This window comes from Mesitornis unicolor, unplaced genomic scaffold, assembly GCF_000695765.1.
Source record: "Mesitornis unicolor isolate BGI_N332 unplaced genomic scaffold, ASM69576v1 scaffold9440, whole genome shotgun sequence".
In the NCBI taxonomy this organism is placed as follows: Eukaryota; Metazoa; Chordata; class Aves; order Mesitornithiformes; family Mesitornithidae; genus Mesitornis; species Mesitornis unicolor.
In genome coordinates, this window is record NW_010157552.1 from 1 (window position 1) to 7250 (window position 7250).

The following is a 7250-nucleotide window of genomic DNA, read 5'->3' on the forward strand; positions in this document are numbered from 1 at the left end:
CAGCCACCACGCTGTGCCGCCGGCGTGACGCACCCTGCACGTCACGCAGCCCCGTTCCCACCCGGCCCATTCCCGGCTCCCAGGCCTGTGCCAAAATGCCGCAGGGCCAACCGCCTCCACACCCGTCCTGCTGACTCAGCGGGCACAGCCAGCGGCACCCAGCCCACTCCACAGGGGGTGGCTCATGATGCAGGGCCATGCAGCACCCCTGCTCCCTGGGCCTGGCACCTCCCTGTGGGTACCTTCCCACGCATGCCCATGTCCCCTCCCCAGGGCTGGCAGGGAAGAGCTCAGCAAACCCAAGGCCCTTGCTGCCCATTTGGGGAGCTGGCAGGGGCACTGGGATGTTGCTGTTTGGTTTTCCAGGGCTCCCAGTGGAGTTTGGGAAACCTGGGATGGGCAGGTGGATGGGACAGGGCTGGGAGGATGAGAAGATCCTAAAACCCAGCCAGGAATGGGCAGGGATGGAGAAAAAGTCCTTTCCATCTTGTATGAGGAGGAAAAGTGAGAATCACAAAACCTCTCTGCAAATTACAAGCCAAAACCCAAACCCAGCCTCCCCACCCCATGACAGCGCTGTTGGTTTGCCGTGGCTCCAACTGCTCTGTTTCAACCCTTTCCAAGCAGTTTGTTTTGATTTCGGTTGCTGGGGGGTTACACGACATGCCGGTGCAGGATGGAAAGCCGTGTCTCTTTCACACACACCCAAATTAAAAAAATACGGCACTTAGTTCAGGAAATGCCAACTCAGAGAGCTTTGATTGTTTCCTTCTTTCTTTCCTCCCCCTCTTTTCAGCCAGAAAATTTATCAAGGCTGACCCTGTCCCTGAGAGAGATCTAGGTTTGGATAATATTGGCAATTTCTGGCAAAAAAAGGCCCTTTAATTGAAGAATTCCTGCCCTGTGCCCAGCCTGCCCATGACCCAGCTGCCACTGCTGGGAAGCTGAGCTGGGGCTCAGCTCCCTGCATCTCCCAGCTTCCAGCTGAGCAGTTGCAGAGCCCCCCTGGCTGGCAGCACTGGTGCCAGCGGCTGTGGGAGGAGACCATGGACCCTGTGCTCAGCAAATGTCCCCCTTGGGCCTTGTTGATGCCTCCCCCAGCCCTCTGTGCAGGGGTTACCAGTGGCTCTAGCAGCTCCGGGCATCGAGCTTGGAGCCCTGATACAACTACATGATAAGGAAACTGAGGCACATCTTCTGCCTGTCCCTTGCCTTGAGAACACTACAGCCAGGACATTGCTACCTGCCCCAGGATGGCCAGGGCGAGGATGGTCAGGCTGCATGGGATGGGGAAACAAAGCCTCATTCCTCCGTGAGGCTCAGTTGGAGCTGCTTCATGCCAAGGACGGCAAGGGGAGTCACGCTGTCCCAGGCAAGATGCCACGCTGGCATCAATCACAGACCCTGCACGCTCCCTGCCTCAGTTTCCCCACTGGCAAGATGGCCCTGGCATGGAGTTGCTGGGGAGCGCTTGACACAGCTCAGCCTCCACGGGCTCAGTGTTTCCACCAGCCCGGCACCAGCCTGCCCAGTGCTGCTGGCTGCCACGGCGAGGCCTGCTGTGCTGGGAAGGGTGCTGCCCTGAGTCAGCCAGCACCACTGGCACCCCCTGGGAGCAGCACCCGCTGGCACAGCCCCATGTGCGAACATGGAGGAGGGAGCCAGGACACCACAGCAATGGCAGAGCAGGGCTGCTTCCCCCGGACTCATTGGGAAACATGCTCGTTCCTCCCTTATTCCTGGCAGGAGAAGCCCCTCGTATTCCCTGCTTTCTGGAAAGCACCCAGGAGGGGAGGCCAAGCTGCCACACTCCCTTTTTTGGCCAACTTCTTCCCCTCCACAAGTCCCGCGTGGTTACCGTCTTTGCAGAAACTTGGCGGCTATAAATCCTCCCCTGCCTCTCTCCATTTTCCCCCAGAGCCATGTGTGGGGTGCCACATCCCTTCAAAAAAACCTTGGGAGTCTCTTAGTGCCTGGGTAGAGAGAGAGGAGGCCCCATGCTGGGAGCCAAACCTCAGTTCCCATAGCCATCCCTGCCCCTGTGCGGGGAGGCTCGTCCCCACAGTTGCCCAGGGTTGAGGGGTCCTGTGAGTGTCCCACCAGGCCACCGAGCTGGAGCAGGACAAAGGCCAGCCCTTAAACACTATGGTGACAAAAACAAATGGACTGGGGAAGGGGCAAAACCTGATCCTACTCTGCCGGGGTGCGGTGCCAGCCCCGTGGTGGCCACACTCCCCCCATGACCCAGCAGCCACCGGGGAAACTACAGCCGAGTATTTCAGTGCTGCCCTAACAAGCAGCAGCAATCGGCTTAAGTCTAATCCCTGTGTCCTGCACTGCCCTCAGGCACAGGGCCCCCGCGGGGACTGGGCAATGCCACCCGCTGCCAGGGCCTGAAGGGAAATGGTGATTTAAGCAAGAGGGTGGTGGGTGCTGGTGTGGCAGCACCCCCTTGGCTTTCACTGGCACCCACAGCAGGGCATCTCATTGCCCTTCTCCAAGCTCCCACAGGCTGGCACAGCGTGAACATGCCCAGGTGCTCAGCATCGTGGCCCTTGCAGCACCATACCACTGTGCACTTGGCCCCATGGTGGTTTGGAGCACTCTGACTTATCTCCTGCCAAGGACAAGACACCCCTGAGCTGGAGCAAGGCTCTCAGGATTAGGGCTTTTTGCATATTCAGATTTTTGATGAGCTCAGCAGGGCTGGGATGGAGGTGATGTGCACACACACATCCTCCCCCCAGTGAGAGGCAGATGAGCAGCAGAGCCCGTCTTCATCCCCAGGGGCCCTCCCACACCCCACTGGTCTTGCCTGCTGTGCACAGCCCACCTAGGGCCCCTCCACAGCGCATCCCCCTGCCCTAAATCTGCCTCCCCCTTGGCTCCAGACAGTGGCCCCCCCATAGCCATGGTACTGGCACGCCAGCTCCTTGGAGCTGTGCTGGAAAAACGAGGATTGGGCCTTGAGCAGCTCCAACCAGGCAGAGTTTCATCCTGCAGATCCTGGGGAGCTCACAGCACCCCAGGACCCCCAGCTCAGCAGCGGTGCCTGCAAACCCAGCCCCACCCGTGCTGGAGTTGTTCCTGCTGCTGCAGCGAGCTGGGATTAGCGTGTGCGTGGGAAGCTGGAGGGGGAGAGCGAGGGAGTCCAGGAGTGACAGAGGATGGTGGAAGCGTGGGAGTGGCTGCCAGCCCATGCGCAGGGCCGGGGGATGTGGGTGCCTGTGCCCGCCAAAGGCCTCAGCCTGCCCAGCACCCACGGCCGCCCTGGCTCCCAGCCTGGGCTCACAGCCACCCACCCTGCTGAGTCAGCACCCAGAAGGTCCTGTTGGCAGCCAGCGCTTGCCAGGCCTGCCTGGCGCGCCCCAACCCCTGCGGTACCAAACCTGGCAGGGCAGGACCTCAGCCACCCTGTCCTGGTTAAACAACATGTAGGCAGGCAGGGCACTGCCAGCACCCCCATCACCAGCCCATGGGGACCCCTGCTCAGCTGCTGTGGGGGCAGCACTAGGGGTCTTGGGGAGCAGACCCATTGGTGCCCAGAGCCATGCCCAGCCCGGCCTCGGGGCAGGAGGCACAGCCCTGCACGCTCATCCCAGACCGATGAAGCACCCAAAAGCCCCTCCTTCAGCAGCTCCCCATCCTGGTGAGCAGGCCCAGCAGCTCTAAACCTGCTTGGCCCGGCACAGAACCCAGGTGAGCTGGCTTGCCCTGCCCTAGGAAAGCACCCAGAGAGGGACGAGGCAGTGCAAGCCCATTGCCAACAGGGCAGTTTCCCACCACTCTCCCGTCCTCCCCGAGTCCCCTCAGGGCCTGGGCCAAGGACTGGCTTTGATCCTCCTCTGGCTGGCCCTGCCCTGCGAGCAGAGACCACGCGCAACTCGCTACACAGGCTCAGCCCCCACTCCCCTTGTTGCCATTGCCCACAGGCTGTTCCAAACCGATATTGGTTGAACGCACACCTCAACGTCAGTGCCACAGCAGGCTTCGGCTTTTTCTCACCTCCTCCTCTGGGGAAGCAGCCCAAGGCTTTACACCGGGTGTGAGGTTGCACTAACCCCGACCCTGGGACTGGGGCTCAGCTCCTGTGCAGGACAAAACAGCTTGAGACTGCTTCAGTTACCATTGAGGAGCAGGGTGATACTACAGCCAGGGTGCAAGGACTCTGAGCCACGACTGGTGGTGCCCAGCTGCCCCTAAATCCCCTTACAGCCAGGGCACCTGAGGGGTCTGCACAGGACAGTGATAACGCACCAAGAGGGAGGTTAAGAGCAAAGCTCCCACTGTTCCCTGGCTGGGGTCTGCATCCTCACTGTCACCTTGCCCAGCACCTGGCCTGGCAGCAGCATCCCTGTGCTGAGCAGTTTTCAAGGGCAGAACACACGCAGCACTCACTTCCTCTCTGCCATGGAGAACGCAACCACCCTATCCCACCAAACCAGGACTCCTCCCTCCCTCACCACAGTCACAGCCCAGACTCCTGCTTTTACTGCCTTCTTCCTGCAACCAAGCAAGGGTTGGGCTTTGGCATGGCTGCTGAGAAAGAGTCAGCCCCAACCTGCCCTCCCCAGCTCCACACACCAGCGACCAAAGGCCTGGAGCTGGGGAATCCAGCCGGAGCTGCAACAGCCACCCAGGATTTCATCACTCAGCCTTGCCCCAGGTCTCACAGCACCTCAAGTGGGTCCGTCCGGCCTAGGAGGACTTGGAGAAACAGAGCAACTTTGTACTTGCCCTCAATTAACGAGTGACCTATTTAGAAGAAAATCTGGGCTAAGTGAGATGGAGCCAGAGCCAGCTGCTTAGGGGTGGCACAGCACAAAACAGGCTCAGCGCGGGAGCTCCAGATTTGTACGGGACAGAGAAGCCAGTTCAGAGCATTTCAAGAAATGGCCCCGAATCCCTTATAGCTGGGGAAGAGAAATCCAGCCTGGAAACAACCTACGCTGCTTCCTTCTTCCCGAGCCCACCAGCAAGGGGATGGCCCCTGCCACCAGCCAGGGGTGGTGGTACCTCAAAGGCAGGCAGAGGGACCAGGAAAGGGGTGCAGGGTGGATGCATGGGCAGGGGCACCCAATTCAGCAGCACAGGGAGGCTCTCGGCTCCAATCCTGCCAGGGGCCATCCATGGTAATGTCTGGGCTGGGAGATGCGCATGGGGGCTGGAGGCTCCTTGCACTGCAGGATCGGGTGCTCCCAGTGGGAGGCAGAGCCGGAGTACATGTGCGCCTCATGAAATCCTGCCAGCAGCAGGAGCGGTGTTTCAACTTGATAGCAGATTTGAAAGGTAGGCGTTGGCCCCAGCCAGCGAGCACGTTAGAAGGAGAAGTGCTTATCTAACAAGACAGGCGAGTCAGATGCGAATCTCTCCTTCTAGAGATGGCACTGCCCTGGGCTGGCAGCTTCCCCTCCTGCTCCAGAGCCTGGGAAAGCCAACGGCCCCAGCCCAACCCCAGCAGGAGCAGACACCACACCTGGGGGCCTCTCTGCAGGAAGGAGACAGGGTGGCAGCTCACACATTTTAAGCCAAAGCACTTCCCACGCTGCGCTCGGCTTTCTGTCAGCAACACCTCCGTACTCCAGCTATCAGGCACAGCCAGACGAGACGCTAGGGATTTACCAATCTCCCCCTGATGCAAGCTGAAGCAATGAGCAGCTTACTCTCTCCTCGTCTGAAAGAAAAGAGGTGTTATTTCTTGAGCTGAGCCACAAAGACCCAGGAACTGGGCCTGAACCCATGGTCCGTCACAGCCTGGTAGCCAGGCACAAGGATGATCTTAAAGCTTCAGCTGCTCTGCGTTCACCTGAGATCATCCATGGGGGATTTAGCAGAATCAGGGCTTTTCCCAAAGAGGCTGCTGGTGCGCAGCTGCAGGTCCAAGGGCAAGCCCTGCTGAGGCCAACCCCAGCCTTCCCACCCCCAGGCATGCTGGCACACAGGCTGGGAGCAGACAGAGCTGCTGCAGTAGTTTTGGTACCAATGCTGCAGCAGCTGCCCCCCACAGCCAGGGTGCTCATGGCTGTTCCCCAGCATCAGAGTGAGGACCTGGATGCAGCAGCAGGGAGCTGATGGGACTGAGCTCTGGGCTGGGCCAGTGCTTCTGAACTAGCTCCAGAGCAGACCTGCGGGGCTCCAGAGCAGGGCAACACAATAAAAACACCAGCAGCCAGTTCCAAGGTAGCTGCAGAGCTGCCAAGAGCTGTGTGGAGATGGTTCAGCCTTTAACTGCCACAATGCTGGCAGAGACGCCGAGATGAGCCCCAGCTCCCAATCACCCCAGTGAGAATAAGAGAGCCATAGCTCCACAGTAGAGGCTGCCCTGCCCTGCTGGAAATGGGATCTGGGCACAAGCATGAGATGCTTAAGAGACATGGTTTAGTAGTGGACAGGTTATGGTTGGACTTGATCTTAAAGGTCCTTTCCAACCAAATTATTCTATCACTTTATTAGGAAATTTCCTGGAAATTGTTCCCTGAGGTTTGGGATTCCTTCCCCTCCCACAAAGCTCCTCCGCTCACAACACTGACCCCGAGTACCCTATGTTCCCCCAGGACCACAGCTCAGCCACATTAACAAACAGCAGCTGGCAAGCTATTTAGAGGAGCAGGATTGCTCCCAGCATTGCTTCCTGCTCCCATTCCCTGCCAGCAGCACAGCCTGCTAGCACTGGAGGTGACAGCCCCACTGCAGCCCCACATGTACTAAACCTCGCTGGCTCGCCATCACGCCCCACAAGCCATCATGTCACAACTAGGAAGAACCAAGCGTACAATAACGCTTGTTGTGCCCCACTTGCTCCAGTATCTTGGCATTTAAACTTCTTCCTAGAGGTTACAGGGAAGCTGCTGCAAACTGGGTATTTGAGAAGCACCGTAGCCCAAAGGGATGCTGCGGCTCAGGGACCCTCCTTGTTGGGCTGCCCAGACCTAGGAAGGCTCAGCACACAGCTGAGCACCCAAATGTGATGCTGTGGTAAGAAACAAGCCTCCAGGCTGGGGCAAGGAGCTCTGCAGGAGTCGTCAGCATGCACCGCAGGCCTGGCCAGGGCGGTGCAGGCTGCTCTGGCCCCTAAACAGGGGCTACATCATGCCTCAAGCATGGGGCCATTCGCCCTTTAAGCTGGGTCCCTCACTGCCCCCCTGGCTGCCAGACTTGGCTGGGGACAGCTGCACCCTGGTTCCAGGAAGGGGGGCTGAAGGGCAGCCATTCCCCCGCCAATGCCTTTGCTGTGTTTACCCGTAACCCAG